This window comes from Cyprinus carpio, chromosome A3 (genome assembly GCF_018340385.1).
Source record: "Cyprinus carpio isolate SPL01 chromosome A3, ASM1834038v1, whole genome shotgun sequence".
Classification (NCBI taxonomy): Eukaryota; Metazoa; Chordata; class Actinopteri; order Cypriniformes; family Cyprinidae; genus Cyprinus; species Cyprinus carpio.
The window spans coordinates 17827159-17847823 of record NC_056574.1 but is presented as its reverse complement, the minus strand read 5'-3'; the positions used below and the strand labels follow the sequence as shown (position 1 = coordinate 17847823).

At 37.6% G+C, this 20665-nt stretch overlaps 1 long non-coding RNA gene across 3 annotated transcripts; it reads left to right on the top strand.

The window, feature by feature from the left end:
• Nucleotides 1–56: 56 nt before the first annotated feature.
• On the top strand, nt 57–19108 carry LOC109056720. 3 transcript variants are annotated; one of them, XR_006154349.1, is made up of 3 exons: nt 57–332; nt 1278–1404; nt 18741–19108. It is a non-coding gene; the product is annotated as an uncharacterized LOC109056720 (long non-coding RNA). The 3 variants fall into 3 exon arrangements; XR_002012168.2 differs by lacking the exon at nt 18741–19108 and adding an exon at nt 1738–2775; XR_006154348.1 differs by lacking the exon at nt 18741–19108 and having other exon boundaries at nt 1278–2775.
• Nucleotides 19109–20665: the final 1557 nt, after the last annotated feature.

The following is a 20665-nucleotide window of genomic DNA, read 5'->3' as shown; positions in this document are numbered from 1 at the left end:
GGAGCTCTGCGCTCTGATTGGTCCAGCGTCACACACCCGGCTGTCGCGTGCACATTGCTACACTTGCTTCTTGCAACTTGAGAGTGAAAGAAGGGGAAGCTGGATTGTTTGAAGAGCAAGGCCTAAGCGATTTTCATCAAAATCGCTGTTTTTTGTTTGCGAAGTTCAATACGTTGTTTTCCGTATTTGCGTATTTTGTTGTGATAACGCCAATAAGGCTCTTTTCAGCCTTTCAAAGAGCCTGTGCAAAGTGCTAGTATTGGTCATAGTGATGGACACCTCCTTGATCCTGTGCTGTGTTTACAATCTAACACAACAGCAGCAGCAGCTCTGTAGGTCATTTACCTCTTATTGTATTCACAATAATGGCATAATACTGCTCTGTGGTTATCTACCAAGTACCAAGTACAATAGGGGTATTTTCATTGAAATGAGGATTGGTGACATGATTGTATACTTAAGGAGCAACTAGCTGGTCTGAGTTCAGTAGGTGATGTTGTCAGAGAAAGTGTAGTGAAACTTGTAATGAATCAGGCTTGCATTCCTGTAATTGTAAGCTGGTTACAAAAAAATCACAGGAGTGATATTAATACATATTTCAGGGTCAACTTCATTAAATAAAAAAATTCTGGCATATTTTAGATGGTGCCACAGTTTGAATAGTAGATGAGGCTGTGCTTGAACAGCACTGATGTTGGTAAGCTACATGTGTCTTTTTAATGTGTAACTTGGGACTAATGCACATGGCCTTCAATGGCAGTTATAAACAAAAACAGCTGATTATGTCAGAATCTCTTGCTGATACCAAGGACAGTGTGATTTAGTGGCTTATATATATTTTTTTCTTATTTTGTCTTCAATACATTTACAAAATATTTAACAGGAAACTTTTTTTTACATTTTGAGCACATGAGTTTCTCTGAAGCTGAAGTTAAGTTATAGTTTACAATGTACAACAAATATAACTACTTTTGTATTAAAATTTTAGATTCAGCAGTTAAACCACAGTTAGATATGAGATATTTATTGAGAAAATACTTATATTATCCCCAAAAGTAAGAAGGTCTAAAAGCTTTTTATCTACAAGCAGGACACTCATCAATAATGTCTCTTCCTCCCATCCCACCAGCATTTTTTCAAAGAGTGCCAAACGTCCATTCACCCCTCATAAACACAAGTTGCTGTAAGATAAGCAAATAGTAACTATGCACCAAACTGTGATTAATGTGATGTGACACGCACACAAACAACCATGTGTCTCTTTTTAACTTTTGTAGATTGGACTGGGGTCTTGTTACAGCAGATGTGCTTTTGGGAATCCATAGTTCCCCCGAGGACCACCACCCTTCCCTGATAGCAGCCTGCCTTCTCCCACTTCAGCGTTCCCATTCATCTCTAAATAAGGTACCATCCTAATGATCCTCAGCTTTGCCCTATGACATAAGACATCCAGAGCAGTAAAATTATGTTGTGGGCCATCACCACGATAATGCCATTGTACTTCGGAGTGCTGAAGTTCTTATCTCGTTTCTGATACCAAAGCTCTCCTAACACTTGCAACAAGATAAGAAACATAATTATGAAGTTCTTCTCAAAGGACCACTTTCTGGGAGTGTGTTGTTTTTGTGTTGCATTTAGAAGTTTGTTGTCTGGCATGAAACTCACTTCCTTCAGTTCAACAATACAGTATCCCAATCACCAAACTAGCCTTTTCTTTTGTTCTTCCATGCTTCCAAGTGCTGAACTGAAACACTCCTCATCTTGAAACAAGCATTGAAGCAGAGCAGAAGGCCACCATTGGGCCCCCACTAATAGCATAGGGACCACCGATTGATTTTAGATTCACTTATACCTGGTTGCTTGATGGTGTGTAAAGCCAGATTCTCAAGATAGAAAGGAAGTCACATTTATACAACCAGCTGACCTCTTAGTCTAGAGATTGGATTATGCACTTTATGACACAAATGGATTCATATGTGCTCTTCCATCTCTTTATAAGCATGTAAACAAATTAGATACTTTCTGACTCAAGTATTATGCAGTAATGTTTGATTTGAGATGCACCAAATAGTGTTCAGAAGTGATTCTAAGCTGAACTACTGCAGACAGAGAAATCTTTTGTATCTTTGTTTATGATGTCAAACCACTTGCAACAGGATTTGATACCGAGCAAGAAGAAAAACACTGTTCCTCATTTGTGTTCCTCAGCATAAGAGTTGTGGCTGTGTCCTTACTTACCATATCAAAGCTTCACTTCCTCTTTGCTGTAATAATCGTTAGAGGACCAGAGGTCCCATTTATGGCTGCCTGCATGTAAACAGTTGTCAAACATATAGCTTTGCATACCTGTTTAGTTTGGGTTTGTCATAGTTTATCATATAGTGCAGGGATAGGTCATGAAGAAAAAAATTCTGGTATCATGTACTCTCATGTCAAACCAAACCTGTATAACTTTATTTATTTTGTGGAAGATATTTAAAAAAAAAAAAACTATTTGTCTGTAAAATGAAATTCATTAGGGTTCTAAACAGCCATTCTGTGGACAAAAACAGTTCTTCAAAACATTCAGACAAAATAATTCTTCAGAATGTCTTTTTTTTTTCCACAGAAGACTTTTCTTTTAATGCTGCATTTGTTTTGGCACCTTCTTGTAATGTTTATGTGATGCACTATAAGAAAGTTCTACTCACTGTAGTGAAGTGAAAATCAGATTATTTTACTTTCTTGGATCTTTGAATCTCATTCAGGAAAATAAACAGAACTTTATTCAAGTCATGATGTTTATTTGAGCAGAGTTATTATTTTTTTTTTCAAATATCCAGATAAACCGAATAAATCTGTTTTTTGCAAACTTTCATCATATTCTGGATTAGAAAAGCATGATAATGCAGCCAAAGGCAAATTATGAGAAATGATTGATGACTACTTGACCACTCAATTGGGTCTTTGTTCTTTTATTGAATGACAGCCACATATGCTGTATACAGTAAACTGAATTGATTAGTTCACCTGAGGCGTTTTGTTTGTGAATGAAAGGATGTTGCACATGAGTGGTCACACAAAAAAAGGAACAAATCACTCTCGGGTCGTATAAAAAATTGTTCACGAGATTGACACATCACCCCACTTTGACTACTGTTAACGGGCTATTAATGAGATGTAAAATTTGACTGATTCCCTGTTATAAACATTACTTATATTGACTGAATTTCTCCAGAGATTGCGTAAATTACATCTTTACCATTTTAAGTCAAGGTATTATCACTGCATGCTTATGATCAGTTGACAGACTGGAATGTAGAATTAATGCATTTGTTTCCACTACTGTGTGGCCTGCAATTTTCCTCTTCAAATGCATTGGGATTTACCCAGAGCTGAGATGGTACTACCATATTGGTCAGTTTTTAGCAATATCTGCCTTTCTACCAGGACCCTGGGCCTGCTAATCTTCCCTTCACCTTCTGTCTGCTCATGAGAGGAGGGCTGAGCAGGGATTGGGCCTGGAATGAGTCAGACGTGCACGTCCACACTCCAGACTCAGTCAGCCTTTAAACCAGCATGGGAGAGATTACCGTGCCAAGCAGCATCGCCTAAGCCTGCTACAGGAAGTTGAGTAATGCTAGCAGGAAAGAGGTCCTGCACCGTATTAGAATTTTACATATCAGAGAGCAGTTTCATCATTCATGACCTTTGGTCTAACATACATTTAATGCAAGATTGAAATGATCCTTGCAATATATTTGCTTCATCATTTCATCATTTCAGACCCTGCAAAGCACATACAAAATGTCATGTTTAATGGCGTATACGTACAAGTATTGCTCAGATTTCAAAACCCTTCAGCCAGTAACTTGTCCTCACAATTATTTTTTAAGGAAATGAAATGATATTTCAAATTGGTGTTGTTGTGTTCTGTTGAATTAGGCAATTCTAGTAACCACAAAAAATATCATAGCACAATTTCAGCAAGTTCAGCTCATGAAAGCTCTAGTTTTTCTTCAGAAGAAATTGCCAGGTTAGTGTCTGCAAATCATAACACTACACCAGAACCTTTAACTAAATATTGTAATGAAAGCGTGCTGTCATTTCGTCATTACCCTATTCGTCAGACCTTTTATTCTAAAGAGTTTCGAATTAATGTCTCTTGTGCCTGAAATATTTGCCATTCCTGAGTGATATCTGTGTGAAACTGATGAGGTGTGGCTCTCTTAACATCTTTGGCTAGATTGACAGAGTTGTAATACGGCCCAGCTCCAACAATAATATTGGCAGAGATCTATGTTTTGGGTCATTTGTGCACAAAACATACACTCAACCTTCCCACCTTTAATTCCAATGCCAATCTAACCAATAGCTGAGCACTAACCTAATTAACTACTAAACAATTATGTCATTTACACAGATTTTTCTTTACTTTGAGTTTCAACAGATTCAAATCTGACCCAGGCAAGTAAATATGTTCATTGAAATATAGCTTCTTCCTCAAAGATTCAAATTCCACAGCATGAAAGCCAAAGGCCATTGTTAGTTGCCAAATAAGGAAATGATCTACGCATGTCTTACAGGAAGTGAATTTTTAAGGGATGTCATTTCATCTGCAAGTTTGCACAGGAAATCACATTCAAATATTCTGGTGTGGGAGAGAGCCTAGCCAACTCAGGAATGTACAGCTGAGTAGTACATACTTAGTGTTTTCCATCATGCCATGCAAGGCACGCCTCACTCAATGATGTGTAAAAGATAACATTACATCACACAAACAGGTTTTTTAAATTACTTTGTAAACAGCTGAACACCTCATGTGGGTGCTTTATTACTTTTAGTAGAATTGGTCAGGAGCTCATTAAGACCATGTTTATTGTCAAAATGTATTGTCAGATTTTTTAATTAATATAATTCCCTCTTCCGGAAGGCATTTTATTTATTTGTTCAGTTGTTTTATATGTACATCTCATTTCATCATTAATGTAAAGCTGAAAAAAGAAATAAAAACCATTTTGTGACTTAGCTTAACATAACATTTTGTTTTAAAAAATGATAAATTGAAAGGAAATCCCTATGACTTCTTTTTGTAACCTTTTGCCACAGTCCTTGCAAGTCTTTTGCCCTTTTTTCAGTGAATTGAGATGCCCTGACTGTGCATTGAGAAAGCAATAAACAAGTCCTTTCTTGTACAACAATTTGACACCCTTTTGGCTCAGGTGTGGCCCAAAGCGCAGAATGATACCCAGCAGAAAGAGTTGCTTTTTTAAATGAGCGAAATTGTACACATTATGTACATTTAACATAGTGTAATATAATATCATTTACATTTACTTTTTTGTAAAAGTTTAAATATTTTCATACATAGGCCTGTCAAACTATGAATGACATTTGAGCATGATAGAAACCATTGACATCACCAGATATGTGATGAATTTACATGCAGAGAGATAAGATATAATATAACAAGAAATTCTGCTTGGCTTGTGCTGCATTTTTCCTCTAACTTTGTCTGCAAAAGGGTTCTTCTTATTTATTTCCTCAAGGGCTTTTACTGTAGACGGTTTGTGCACTTTGGCTGTGTAAGGCCTCGCCCTCTGGGCGATGTAACAGCAACCGCCATAAAAGGAAATCTTTAAGTGTGTCACATGGTAACAATGTCAAGAATTCAAGGCCCTTGTCACATGGGACTTTCTTGTGGAAATCAGATTGAAACTTCTAGACCTAATGAATGAAGCAGCGCTTGGTCAGAGATGCTGGGGAATTTTAATTAAACAAAGAAGATTTTTACTTTTTTTGCTGCAGTTTCAAACTGCACAATGTGAGTCTCTTTCCTTCACACATGCTTGCATATTCAAGCATTTTATGTAAATTCAACCTTCACAATACAGAAACGTTTCTGATATTTGTTTATAGTATTTCCTTTAGGTTACAGTTGGATTTCTGTTGTGTTTATTTGAGTTAAAGCAACAGTGTTGCTCATTCATTTCTTTAGTGAAATTTAAAGCTTACCTCCAATCTGCCTCACTATGAGTAAGAAGGAAGTGGTTTCAAATAATGACAACAAGGTCATATCCTTATATAGTCAGCCTTGGCAAGGCAACGATGACTGATGATGTCTCAACTTTAGATAGCTGATTTCATCTCTCAGTGTTTTGCTATGTCCTATCAACATCATTCACTCACATTGCACTTTCACACACTAATGCTTGACATAATCCAGAAAGCCCAGATATACTATCAACAGTTTCTTGTTCTTTTTCAACATTTCTCTCACTTTTACTCTTAATCTACTGCTCCCAAACACACACAAATTCTCATACTCGCACTGTCACTCTCATGCTCGGCCCCTCCTTGCAGTGCTTAGACAGCAAACAATTACTAGTACGAGAGCTGTTGGGCGGGGCTTAGCTTTATCTCTAACTTCTCAGCCTCCATATATGGAGAGGACTAGCAGGTAGTGATTGCCAAACTTAGTCATCAAAGCATGCGTCTCATTCATTGCACACTCCGCTTGTGTTTCGCTTGGGCTCTGAAGACGTGCGACTCTTGCCTTGTAAGCACTGACTTCTTTCTGATTTCCATTTTTCTCCACAAAATTCCATGACATAATATGCTAATGGATATTCAGCAGCTGAGGTTTTTAAGGGAGTTTGGGGTCACTTCCTTCAGCTGGATTTGCAAGAGGAAATGGCGTTGTGCAGTAGCAGAACTATATATCTTCAGAATTGACTTGTGAATGTGGCCACAGCAGCTTTTCTTTTGGTTTATGAGGTGATAAATTCCTCTCAGCAGACTGTTATATGTTGATTATTGACTGATCCTGTGTCATGTTTAAGATTGAGGGACACAAAAGATTTACCCTCTCCCTCTGACTAAGAAAACAAAAGCCAGTGACCACATTTGTCAATAATAATCCTGTCTGAATTAAGCTTAGATCTCAGTTTGTTCATTGCCACAATTGTTCTTTAGAGAGGAAAATTATACGCTGTGCCTATGACTCTTGACTCAAAAGTTTTGTTAGGGTGGGTATGGTTGAGCCCATATGCATGGTAATCATCAACTGGACATTGTGGGATGAAACAGTGGTTTTTAGGTGAATGCTTGCACATGTCAAAGTCTGCTTTGTGGAGGCACAACAAGACATTCTCTGAGCACTACTAGAATTACTTGCAGCTCTTATGTAACTAAATCTTACTGGCTAATGGAAAGCTGACCCTGATGACCCTGTAATTAAGAGTTAAGCACTTGTATCAGTCAACAGCCACTCAAATGTGCATTAACCATTTAATGTATGTGAGCAAAGTGTACATGTAGCTGGCCAAAAGAACATAAGAAGAATACCTTCATGGATCCAAAAAGTAGGTTTCTTTTTTGAACCCCTCCAAAGGTGACTAAACTGTTTAAAAACAGACTGAAAGTGAGCACCATAGTTCACGACATCGCTCTGTGCAGGCGTTCCCAACATACAGAATGTAGGTCAGGAATAACATCCCCCTTTCCTCATGTTACATAATGCACGTTTTGCACAGCTGGAAGACCCAGGCCTGTTAACCATGTAATGAGGCAGCAAAGTGAATATAAAGGCTACTGATATTTAGAAAGCTTTAAAATTCAATTGCAATTCAGGAATCGTGCATTCAAGTGAGGACTTAGCATTTTAAGCCTACTAATTTGATTCACATCATTCAGGATTTAATGCTATTAATTATTCACTTTCAGACTTTGTTTAAGCTGAATCTTGCATATTGTGACCTACTTTTTGACTGTAACACAACCAGTTTTTACACGCCTTTTCTGTTAAGCATGGGATCTTTCCTCTTTCCACTGCACGAACAATTAGAAAAGGGGTGGCACGCCTGTTTTTAGGGGCTCTGCTGTTTTATGGGGTATTGAAATTGAGATGCTTAGTATTCTGGCTGGCCCTTTGCCTGGCCTCTCTCTTTTAGCTCCGCCTCTGCACTGGGAATCCTCTCCACCCTGATCCCCTCTCTTTCAGCAGCATTTCATTCTCTCACTCCCTCCCGAAAAACACAGCCAAGCCAACTGCCGCAGGCAACAGAGGGTCAATCAGAGGCCTTTAAGGGTACCGTGACTGCAGCAATAATCTTGCTAAGCCATGGAAAAAGAATGTTTTTTCCTACAGGCCAAGTCTGGGAGGGTCTGTGTTCATACAGTGTGCCCATCCCACCACTACTCTTTATGTCTGTCTTACTGACTGGCTGATACTCTGTTTACTGGATGAGGGCTGATGTCATTTCACTTGCCTATTTATTTCTGCCTGTTAGAAGGAAAAAAAGAGTATTCTGGAAAACCATTGTCATGTAAAGTCTGGACGGAGGTGATGAATTTTTAAATGTAATATTTATTTGCAAGGTCAAGTATAGTCAGAGTTTTCTTGTTGAACATTGATGAAACAACAAAATTTGTTAACAATGAATGGTTCGGTAAGTTTGGTTATATTACAAATCATGTAAATGCTGTGGCAGTCTGGGTCTAATGGTCCTGAAACAGAAGTGGGACAGGACTACATAGTGATATAATTTAAATAGACACCATTGTGATGGGGCAAAATTTGTCAAAATAAATGTATACTTTCAGCATTTTTTGAATAATATTCATGCAAATTTTAAGTAACAAATAATGTACTAATTTGTCATTTTTTTATGTTTGCCTCTAGATGTTTATCAAAGAAGTTCTGTACATTTCACTTACATTTTGATGTACATATTGATTTTGTAGGTGTATTTCACAGCAGTCTATTCCCTCTTAGTAACAGAAAACAGTTCCTCCTTCTGTACCAATCTAACTGTATCTTGGTGGCATTTTTGACCATAGTGGTTTTCACTCCTTTTAGCCGCTTCGAAAGGGTGGCTATTTACCCCAACTATCACTTATCTGATATTTACAGAAAAACTGTTGATTTACTTTGGGGAAAAAAACAAACAAACAAACATTCTCTGAATGTCTTTGATACTTTCAGGGACTCCCATAATTTTAAAAATGATTGCATGTTAGATTAAAAATTACAAAATGTTGAATAAATGTGTGCACCAGGTGTGTTTTTTTGTTGTTGTTGCTTTTTAATGTTTTTAATACATTGTCTTACGATGCTGTAAAAATTGTTATATATGGTATTGTAATAGTATGTTGTTCAATAAATGTTGTAAATGAAACTAGTGTTATTGTAAATAAAAAATAATGATAATAGTAATTTCATACATTTCAACAAATTTACCCTCAACTACAGATGCTGCATCCTTTGTGTCAACCTTCTTATCTCAATGACACGTACTCATCTCTGAAACTCAGGTCTCAATGAAAACCCCACACATAATTATAACATTGTGGTGGTGTTCATGTGTGTTCAACTCATATATATGATCTTTCTGACATGACCTCAACACAGTATTATTTTGCAGTTCATAGGTGGTTTTTTCATAGCTGGAGGGATTTGTTGCTGTTTAGTGTTTTGAAAGAAAAAATGGTCTTCTGATTGTGAGTAAAGCAGTTTAACATCTCAATATAACAACTTGAATTGAATGTGAATCTGAAATGGCTTTCAGTCTAAATACAATTCTAAAAATGGCATCAAATGTCATGAATTGTACCTGTTATAGAATGTGTTTGGTAGCAGGCTTGTTCAACACATTCTGACAGAGAGAGAGAGAGAGATGATGAAAGAAACAGGGTGAACTGAATAAAAAGGGGAATCCAGAGCTGGCTTCAGGACTGTGACAGCTATGTCCTAAAAAGGAAATCAAGTCTGTGGGCATGATGGGAGCAGCACCAAGTAAAGAGAGAGGCGGAAGCTTAGGCAAGGTAATGACAGACAGGTCTCCCTCTTGGTGCCGGTGGTCCCAGCCAATTAGCTGCCACCTTGTTTTAATTTATGACTGTGTGAATGAAGCTGGGGGAAGCTACAATCCTCTAATCGTATTAGCTATCCGATGACCATTTACCATATTCAAATATTTGTTTGTGTTTCCAGTGATTAATATCTGTGAGGAACATGGACGCTATCTAGAGCAAAATCTTTGAAGGGGGAGAATTTCCACAAATGGAGTCAGCTATAATCTCAGAAAACACTTAACTAATCTCTCAACTCTGTGTGTTAAAGTTTTCATTTGTGATGATGGTCAACAGTCACTTTTAAAAATGTTTTGGAGCCTTATAGGACACTGAGAAAATCTCCTCAGCCTCTTGAATATATCAGTCTAATCTGAAACTAAAGAATTTAAATGCTTGCACAGTTAAATGTATAAAATAGAAATCTTTTTTACTTTCAAGTATGTTTTTAGTACATTGACACAATGTACTCATACTTTCATTGAAGTATTTTTATTCCTGACAAGGTATCATAAAATGTGAAATCCTAGTAATAATTTCAGTGAAGCATAATAGTAAAATACTTTTTCTCACTTTAGAAGAAAGTTGCAGTCAACTCTGACACAAGCACTTTTCCACAGATAGGTGGCAGAATGTTTTACTTCAGAGCATTTATTCCATGGTTCATTCCAAAATGCCTGTTGCTCCAATCACACACACTCACATTTGACCTACATTTCGTAAACCATCAGTTTGTATAGAAGGAGACTGGCTGTGCTCATGTTTTTTAGTACTCAGGTCTTCCCTTCAACCAAATGTTGTTTCTCTGGTGGGATGTGATGAGAACACAAATGGATTGGAGCCAGGTAGATGTGTGCCATGGCAAACAGATTGCTGTTTGACTAATGAATGAGAGAATGTATGATGTTGGGAGCTGGACAGATGGGCAGTGGTGAGGCAGGATCACAGATCACAAAGACTTGGCTCAGCATGAGATGAGAGGGTGGTGCCTGCAGGCCCCTTTCCTCCACCAGCTTCAACCTACAAGCCTACAGCTGGCCTCTGGTCACCCCACTGCTTTCTGATACATGTGGAAAACATGGATGGGCTGCACAAAGACATTGTGGGCTGGTTAATAAAACACTTTCAAAAATAAATGTTCCAAAAAGGGGCTTTGGGAGCAATGCCACTGAAGATCTGTTTGGGACAGTGAAAAGTTTCCATGGAATTTAAAGGTTCTTTATGGAACCATCAATACCAATTAATAACCTTTATTTTGAAGAGTGTGTTATTTTTTAAAGGAATTTTAGAACAGTTTCACAGTAAATCTCTAAAATGAGACAATGGACATGAACCTTACAGATTTTATTCTGACATCAGTAGTGTATGTGTGTGTTGGGCCATCTGCGCCAGATGTTAATGAAACATTACTCTGAACAGATGGTATGTGTCTGTCCCCACATAAAAAAAGTGTCATATCATTTATAAGTTATATTTTTGAGCTTTTTATTCCTTTATCAATTAGACAGAATTAGAAAGTATTGGGTAGATGGGGAAGGATATGAAGCTTAATAAGAAAATCTGACTGGTATCAGTTTCAATGATAATATAATTCAATTCATGACAGTGAGTTAAAACATCACAATGTTGAGAAGACACCTTCAATAATTGAGGCCCTTTTTTTAAATACCATCTCCTCTTGAAGTGCTATAATCTGGTTCTTAAATATTTAATTTCTCAAAACTGGCCCAATATGTGTGGAGAAAGAGAGCAAACAGCTGGTTCTGAATGGTGTAAAGAATCTGTCCCACATGAGAGCAGAAGCTCTTTGTTGGACCAGAGCATATCATTAGCATATAAAATACCTTATTTACCCTGTGGAGACTGAGAGCTGAGTGAAGACAGAGGGGGAGGGAATCCAGCGGAAATCTTCAGACGAGCACATGATATGAAAGCTTTCAGTTAAACCTCAAATAGTAGATATGTCATTCACCGACCTAATTCACAGCATGAGGGACAGACGATACTATAGGGCTTGATATTACAGAATTAACATGCAGTAATAAACTTACTTAATTAAATTATGCAAATCATAGTATGCAAAACAATATTTTAGTATGATTATCCAAAAAGGTTTTATATAAAATCTTCAAAAGGTGTTATATATGTATTTACAGCTTTTCCAGGAAGTACCACACTTTAAAAATGAACATGACATTAGATAACATATGACATCAAATGGCATCTGAAATAAATAATTCTAGACCTTTCCTCAGAACTAACTACTTACTTATATATGACTTTTAATCAACTTGTGTCAGTACATGTAAGAAACCATTTCCACTCGGAAGAATAACCATAGGTATAGATTATCACAGTAACGGTGGACATTTGAAAACCAGGACGTTTTCAAATTCTTTTGTCTTATTTTTGATTAACATATCAAATGTTTCGTACTGATTACAAAAAAATATGAATTGTTTTGCTTGAAAAGTGTGCTTGTGATTTTAATAAATTAACTTGGTTTGATATTTTGATATTACATTTTTACATGTCTATGTGTGACTTAAATTTCCAAAAATACTTGGGTCCCTTGTATTCAGATGTGTGGCCTGGCAGTAGTTATTATAAGTGATGCAGTTGCATAAAAGGGTCAGTAGATGGCGCAGCAGAGCCCCAAACTGCCTCAAAATCCACGTAATGCTGCACCCTTACAATAAACCATGTCAGTGTGACAACTGGTTCAATCAGACATTGTGATTTCACCTCAAATTTACTGTCAATAATTGAGCTTAGCCTACTGTTTTTTTTTAAACTTCTTAATGATGACACATCATGCATCAACTGACTGTTAAAAGTTATTGTTTGTGCTTCACTGCCACCCTAACCTTGAGCTCTAATATCTTAATATCAGCAACTTCAAGGACATTCATTCCAGTTCCTCAGATCCTGTTCCCTATCCATCCGACACACTCTGCACATGAAGATCAATGGAGCCAAGGGCAGTGTGTAAGCAGATCCAGGGCCATGAAGGAGAGCAGATCTGTGTTTTATTTGTTCTGTGGTGCAGCCCCGTTTGATGTGACCCTCTCCCATTTCATTCATCCAGAAAATCTGCTGTGTATGAGTGAAAACTGGGGGAGTGGGTCTCACTAAATACTCTGATGTAATGAGGCACTGCCAGTCATGGTAGAAGGGACAGTTTCTGTCATCATTTACTCACTCTCATGTCATTCCATACTTTCCTTCTTCTGTGGAACATAAAAGAAGATATTTTGAGAAATGTCTGCATGTTTTCCGTCAGGTTCATCTTACAGTTCCAAATTTGTAAATATTGCTTTCTTTTTAAAGGTGATGATGTGTGCAATTTTCCTCACGTTTTTCTTAATTTCATATGCTTAGACTTAAACTTTATTAGTAATTTTCTCCTAAAAGTGTGAACACTACACCTTTTTTAAAAAAAAATTTAGTTTGAGTGTTTTTCGATCAGCCCTTAACACAGCAACACTGACTCAACCAAAAGTGTGACTGTTTTGTAGACCAATGGCAGACAAATCTTTGCACTTTGGGATGTTAGTTTTGCATAAATAGCATAGAAATCTCACACTTTTTAAGTTTCTATAGAAATAGACAACTCCATAAACCAAACAAAAAGAAAATTAGTTTGGTGTCTCCAAAAGCATTGTAGTGTGCATTGCTCGTTTAGACATGACAGAGAAATGACTGTAATCCAGTCTTTTGTAATTAACCTCCGAGCTTTCCTGTGTGCTTCTAATTACTCCCCATAAACAATGTGTTCAGTGCAAATAAACTCAGTATCACATTTAAAAACCTGGTTCCACTCTGAAGCCATAACCACCAAAACCACACCATAAACACAGGACCTGCAAGTCTTGATGCACATATGCAGAAAATGCTTACAGACATCTTGCCATCTTGATTAGATTATATTAGATTACAAGTACAGCCAATTAAATGCAGTTCACATCCAACTAGAAGTACAAATAGTAGCATATAAAATATGCAAATGTTGGACAAATGTCATTATAGTGCAAGTAGTCAGTGTAGTGCAGAAGATACAGTATGCAGGGCAGAATGTGTAAATTAATGTCTATGCATTTTGAAAATTTAGGATTAGGGTTAGGTAAGGGTTAGGATGGAAACAAAGAAACATTATGATATAAATGAACTAGAAATATTTCAGATTCTAATAAGCAAATTAGTGACATTGGTCATGTGACTGTAAAGAAGGTCTGATGTTCTTCCACTGAAGCTCAAGATGCTCTTTGGATCATCTCAAATCATTTAGCACATGGTCATGAAAACCAAAAAGGGGCAAATTAGAGAAATGCAAAATAGAAGCATCTTTTTGCCAGATGGCGCAGATGTTTGGATCACAGTATATCTTAGAAATGTGTGGTGAAACAAAATACTGTAGACATGGCATTGTTTTCCTCTTCTTTTTTCTATGGTAATGTTTTCACTGCCAACAGTTGTTTATTTCGACACAGGATGATCACCTTATCTTTTACATCATGAGATCTATTTTATCTTTCTATTAAGAGCATGCAATCAGCAGCAAGCCTGAAAGACAGCTGAGGACAGTCATTCATTAAATCATAAGTGGAAATATTTGTTTACTTTTTTCACATAGTCACAACACCCTGGACCAGGAATGTAATGTCAGACAATGTAATTCAAGATTAATGAGTTTGTTTCTTCAGATTTTGAGAAATTTAGCAATGCATCATTTGCTCACCATTGGATCCTCTGCAGTGAATGGGTGCAGTCAGAATAAGAGTTTAAACAGCTGATAAAAGCATCACAATCTTCAGTCTTTACACCTAGGATGGGTTGAGGATAGGGCTGGGCGATATATCGCATGCAATTGTCACACGCATTTAGTCAGTAAAGCTGGTTCCCTGATTATCGCTAAATCGCCATCACCTGCTTTCAAATGGAGTGGTATTTAATAGACAGAGCCGTAGTTCACTAACGAGCTACGCAATATCGCGTTCATTATCGAAGGCGATTCATCTGCGATAATGAATGCGATATTGCGTAGCTTCTCAGTGATCTACGGCTCTGTTTATTAAATGCCACGCCATCTGAAAGCAGGTGATGGCGATTTAGCGGTAATCAGGGAACCGGCTTTACTGACTAAATGCGTGTGACAATCGCATGCAATATATCGCCCAGCCCTGGTTGAGGATAAGTATATTTTCTACAAATTTTCATTTTTGGGTGAACTATTTCTTTAGGAATAGTTGTAGTATAACATGAGAATGTACTAAAAATTAAAAAAACAAGCACTTTTGACATTTTCTTGCAAGACAGCAGAAAAATAATAAATGCATTTCAGTGCTTTTACAATCTCCTGCATCACGCACCACGCTATCAGAATCCTTGTATAGCTTTAATTGATCAAGTGATGTCAGCTCTGTAATCCAGCACCCCTTTTTGTGTGTCATGAAATTTGATTTACTGAACTGGAGCAGGGTTAGTAAATGCGATTATGATGATCGACATCATAATGAAATGCCTGCATGCTGAGTCTTGACATTGAGGAAGATTTGCATCTGCAGGTACAGAAGCCGCCTTCTGACTGACTTGTGCATTTACTGGTTCAAGCGGGCAGTGACACACACACTGCAGTCACCCCTCCCCACATGTCTCTGCAGCACGACCGCCCCCCTCCTGCCTCGCCGCCCTGTCTCAGGGTTTGACTGACCTATATCTGCCTGCTCTGAATGTAATCTCTAGCACTCTCATGGCACTTTCTGCTGCCTGCTGTCTCATCCCTAACGGGCTCAGACTCACTCACGCCACACTCTATGAACCCATGCAGGAGCCCCTGCTGCAGATGTAGGGCAGCCCCGTCAGTTATTCAGTACTTCGGAACACTGCGCCGCTGCAGTCTGGGTGGAGGGGCTTACCCACTGCTGGCAGAGTGATGAATTAAACAGGACACTCACTCCCTGCCTTTCTTTGGAGAAGCTTGCCTTTTTCTGCCGGCTTTGCTGCTTTTGGCTCAGGCTGAGCAACTGTTTTCCTGTCGGCATGACAATGGCAGGAGGGAAGGAGGAAGCAAGCACTCTAGCAGACATGGGGCTCCACAAAAACAAGCTTGTGACCTTTCACCCCAGCTGCTGGAGGGGTGGAGAGCTCCCCAGTGGTTTCAGGCATGGTCTTTTATTGAGCAGAGGAGGCTGTGATGAAAGAGCTACAGTTGGGAAGCAGGACATCCAGTGGTGCTGCTCCTCAGAAATAAACAAGCCATTCTTCACTTTTGAATCCTATTCAGATTAGGTGACATTGTTTTTGACTGGTATCACATTGTGGATTATTTGTGACTTGGTGCATTTAATTAAACAAAGCTAATACACATAATCAGGGGCGTCATTTAGCTGTTTTTGTGGAGAATCCAATTGCATTTGTAGCTCACTTGGGCAACATAGGTGAGGCAAGATAAGACATGATCACCTAGGCAAAATAAGACATAATCAAAGCAATCATGAGTGTTAGTTTAGTCATACTGCTGTCATTCAATGTGCAAGGGGACTCATACAGTGACTCAAATCCCAAACCAAATATCTACACTACTGTTCAGTGCCTAATCCACAAAGAGCATCTCACTGTACTGTATGTAGGTCAGTGAGTCACTGCAAACTTTCCACAGAGAAATGACTGCTATCAATTAAGATCTGTGGGGAAACAGGACAGTCATAGTTCAGTCAGCTGAGAGGAGGAGACCAAGAGGTGTGAGACCTGAGAGGAAAAAGTGCTCTTACGAACCACTTTTGGGTCAGTGACCTTCTGATGTGTTTCTATCTGATGTCACCTCAAAAGAGTTACGAGGAAGTGTGGCAGAAACACATGCCCATGCAGGAAATATCCCTTAAAATTCTTTTGGATTCTTCCACAGTGGTTTGGTGTCCAAAAATAAGAGCTATTGAACCAGAGGCTGACGTGCAACAAAGATCTACAGTGCACGTCATGTTTCAGGACAGACATGTTTAGGCACAAATAAAAATGTATGAAAGGATTCCAAAATATCAAACCAAGAGGCATTTATTTTAAGTAAACTCTTGTTAAAAAGAAAAGCACAGTTACAGAAATAATACACTTTAAAGGAATATACAAACTAAATGTAATGTTTTCTGATACTTAATTGTGTGTTAAGTGCAATTAAATGAAAATGTATTAGGACTTAATGTAGAAGGTCTTAAATGCATATACATCATATGTAATTTCTTAATTACTTCTATTTTTTTAAAATATGGTTTAAGTGTACATTTATGGTAAACTAAAATATACTTTAATGTAATTTCTATTGAAACGTGTCATATTTAAATACATTTGTAATATTTGTACTTAAGTGTGCTAAGAAAATTTTTAGTACACTTAAGTTGCCTTTTGTTTCATTAATATTATATTATTTGCAAAATATTGAAGTACACTACAAGTGCACATTCAGTGCATTTAAGCACGCTTCTTTTTCATAAGGGAAGAGAGCACAAACACACTTTGCAAGCAAAAGAAATCACAAAAAGGAGTCTGTTAGGTTTCAAATAAAAAATTTTTTAGATACATATATATTAATTGTTCAAAATTAGGGCAAACTGTGTGGTTAATGTTTTGAACTACACCTTAATGTTAAAATGTGTCCAAACTGTAAAACATCTGAACAGGAGTTTTGACTGCAATGTTCATGTTGCGTTATAAAGGAGCATTTGTCCAACATAGAAGTTATTCAAAGCCCCTTGTATGGTGTGTTGATTGTAACATAATCACTATTGTTGAGGATATCTAGGAGCACATGCAAAGTACACAACTGGCTGCATTTGCACAGTAACAAATGTTTCGCTTATTTTGTCGACTTGTGAAATCTCTAGTGCCTGGGGGGTAAATGTGCTGCTGAAATAAGAAATTGCTCATCATGGTGAACACAAAGAAGCTCTGTAATGCAGGCTCTGATGGTTTCAATACAAGGGAGGGGCTACACGAGCCTGTGTCTGTCAGCAGCTCTGTCCAATTGGCTGGGCTCCAGAAGGGTGTGTGTGTCAAGGATGTGGGCACTGAAGGAGTCTGAATCTGCTCAGAGCGCTGCCAGGTCACATACTGACGCAGTACTGCAGGATGGCATCATAATGCCGGGTACCACACCTTTTCCTCATATTCTTTAAATGAAAGAGGGGCGATGCAAAATGTTTCAAAAGTTTTCCATGTGCACATATGCTGTTGAGAGAGAGAGAGTGGGTTGAATGTGACCGAGCGTTCAGCCACACAAGGGTTTGTGTGCTGTTGCCATGCCACGTGGCTTCAGGCATCTGCAAAGTCAGCCTCACATCACCAGCCGCCACCACCTCATGCCCACCCTGCTATGCCTCTCTCAGCAACACAATCTCAGCACACAAAAGACTCTTTTTGGATGAGACAGAACATTATGCACAGCAGGGCCACAGACATTGCTTTGAGTTGCTGTGTTTACTTGATATATTTGTTTTTTCGGTGTGCTTATTGAGGCTTTTCTTAAAGGAATAGTTCACTCAAAAACATTTGAACATTTGCCGAAAATGTACTCCCCATCAAGGCACCCAAGATGTAGATGAGTTAATTTCTTCATGTAACAGATTTGGAGAAATCACTTGCTCACCAGTGAATCCTCTGCAGTGAATGGGTGCCTCCATAATGAGAGTCAAACAGCTGATAAAAACATCACATCACAACTCCAGGTAACTTCTTGTGAAGTAAAAAGCTTCAAAAAAGTGTTTGTAAGAACAAATCATCATGAAGGCCTTTTAGCTTGAAAAAAAATCTGTTGTCCTCTCACAACAAAACCCACCAGCATACTTGCTTAGAACTGTTTTGGACTGTTTTCACTTGTAAACCGTGCTGGATCTGTGTTTATTTCTCTCCTGATTTGGCAGCCATTCACTGCAGAGGATCCATTGGTGAGCAAGTGATGTGATGCTAAATTTCTCCAAACCTGTTCTGATGAAGAAACAAACTCATCTACATCTTTGATAGCCAGAGGGTGAGTAAATTTTCAGCAAAACTTTCTAGTGTGCTTTTTGAGGCTTTTATTAACGTTTAAAATGTCCTCCTTGCCTGAAGATTAAATAACATGGTAATGTGAACTGCCATTTAAAACACCATATGTTGGTGCAAGAACCATTTCTGCTAAGATGTTTTGACCAATATGCGATTTCTTTCTACAGATTGTATGTCTGAAAGTCCTGTTGTGTCTGCTTTGCTGTGATCAGCTTTCATTGTGCTAACACTGCAGACCTTGGTTTATTTTCTAAGATGTTTTGACCAATATGTGGTCTTTGGCTTCACACTGTTAACAAAGATAGGTTTCATTTAGAAATGCAGATAGATTCCCACCGATACAGAATCCAGCACTACGGGGGTAGCTTTAACCTCAGTATTTTTTGAAGGATTAAGGTGAAATTCTGTGATTTACACTTAATATCTTTAGGCAAACATCAGCCTAGACAAATGCCACAACTGTCTGGCACTATGCATGAGGATCAGAAAGGGAGATGGCTTTGCTAAATGGCCGTTTACTTTTACATTTGTGTAAAGTAGACAGCCATTCTCAGCTCGTTAATCATCCCAGATAAGTGATGGAGGCTAGATTGCAGTTGACTGGAAGCTTTTGTTGTCATTTGGAATATTTCATTTCTCTTTCTTTCTCTCTCTAGTTGTGTCCCAGATGTAATACTGTGAACTTATGTTATGCACTATGTACTCAACTGTCTGTGTATGTGCTTTATAAGATTATTTTGTCATCCAGCATCAGAACCTGATAGCCTTACAATATGTAATAAAGCTGCACCAGTTGAGTGCACGAGTTCAACATGTCACATTTTTTACAGGTTTTAAGTTAATTAAGTGTATTATCCAGATATTTGAAGTGCACTTATTATTTTTGGAATTTTCTGTGTGAACACAGTATTTTTAATATTTGTTTCACACACAATATACCAAAGCCCTTTTTTTATTACAAATAACAAAAAGCATTATGCAATAAAACATAAATATTCAACATGACATTAATTATTTTTAATAATATTTTATTGTATGCCTGTATGTTTACAACAGTGAAAATGTTGATCAAAGCAGTCATTGGTTTCTAAAGGATGTGCAATTCATTACGTTATAAAGCTGTACTCTCCAACCATTTTTTTTTTCCAACTAATTTTTTTTTCTCATTGACACATTCCCTTTTTTTTCAGAAAAAAAGTCTCTTGTAATTATACACCAAAATCCACTACTTTCTAGAGATGTACTGTTTTATTTTTAAACCTGTTTATACTTTGAACTGCTTCAAATATGAATAAGCATAAATAACCCTACATACTGAAATTCCCTTTCAAACACCCTTATATTCACCTATTAACAGTATGTCTGAAAAATATCTAATCTGATATGCAAATGAAACTGGTGGCTCATGGTCTGATCCATTTACTCTATACACAAAATGCATTTTTTTAAATTAAATAATCTTATATTAGCATTTGCCCTTCTGTGAAACTGGTTTTGTATTGAAATACCTATATGATTTTTCAAACAAGCTCTAATGTGCTTTTTTATTTACACTAATGCATTTTGCATAGTTCCTGTAATAAATATATGCCAATAAAGACATTTCAAGCATTTTAAGGAATATGTGATTGATTATAAGTCATATGAAAGAATCATAAGAACTACAAAGACAGTGGACACTGTGGAATGTTTGTCCTGCATCACTTTCTCATGTCTGTGTGCTGCTGTTGAAACGGTGCCAGTGGTATTTGGATGAAGCTGCTGTTTATTTGACTAGACCTTCCTGAACCCATTGAACAAC